Source organism: Sinocyclocheilus rhinocerous, unplaced genomic scaffold (genome assembly GCF_001515625.1).
Source record: "Sinocyclocheilus rhinocerous isolate Xijiao unplaced genomic scaffold, SAMN03320098_v1.1 scaffold77, whole genome shotgun sequence".
NCBI lineage: Eukaryota > Metazoa > Chordata > Actinopteri > Cypriniformes > Cyprinidae > Sinocyclocheilus > Sinocyclocheilus rhinocerous.
This window is the reverse complement of record NW_015635045.1, coordinates 1,202,789-1,203,488: the sequence shown is the minus strand read 5'-3', so window position 1 is coordinate 1,203,488 and position 700 is coordinate 1,202,789. Positions and strand designations below refer to the sequence as shown.

Below are 700 nucleotides of genomic sequence, written 5' to 3'. Positions count from 1 at the left end.
CACATATTTACATACATAATTATTCAGGTGCATGTGTAATAACTTGTGAAAACTTGACGCTACAGCAGCACTTCTTCGTCGTCGTCTTGTCTGATGCACTCAACCAAGCGTTCTAACCACGACCTCGCCCCTCCCAACCATTCGAATTTCCGTAGGCGGGATTTATTTTACAAAAAAAAACTGGCGCGACCACCGCATTGTTTAACTCATAAGCGCTGCATTTCTGTTGCATGTGAGAAACATCAAACGGCAAACGAAACAAAGCATAACGAAACCGCGCGACTTGTTTGAGCTGCGCAGCGCTTCGAGTGTAGAGCCTGGTTTATACTTGCCGCGTCAGGAGCGCGAAGCTGCGTGCAGCAAAAATTACACGAATATTGAGGAAACGATGGATGGGTTTCATGCTAAAGTAAAAGACCGCTTCTTAAACCAAAGGTGAACATGTTGGTATTCTTGTGGGACAAAAACATGCAAGCACTGTCTCCGTTGACGATAAATCGTGATAAAATACCCCACGGTTAGTATTACCGTTTCATATTTTAATTATCACTATAACCGTATTCGATTACCGCGATTTAAACAACTGAGGATAAATAAATACTGTACTGCACAGGGCTCCAGTGTGCGACCAAATGGGCGCCTTTTGCGATCATTTTTTCTGCCAGTGCGACTAAATTTTGTGTGCGGTCGCACTGACGCA

At 44.0% G+C, this 700-nt stretch overlaps 1 protein-coding gene across 5 annotated transcripts in view; it reads right to left on the bottom strand.

Moving 5' to 3' along the window:
• The window catches only part of LOC107746380 (spectrin beta chain, non-erythrocytic 1-like), a 131,664-nt gene that overhangs the window by 76,198 nt on the left and 54,766 nt on the right, over window positions 1-700 (bottom strand). The gene's annotated exons all lie outside the window — the stretch shown is intronic.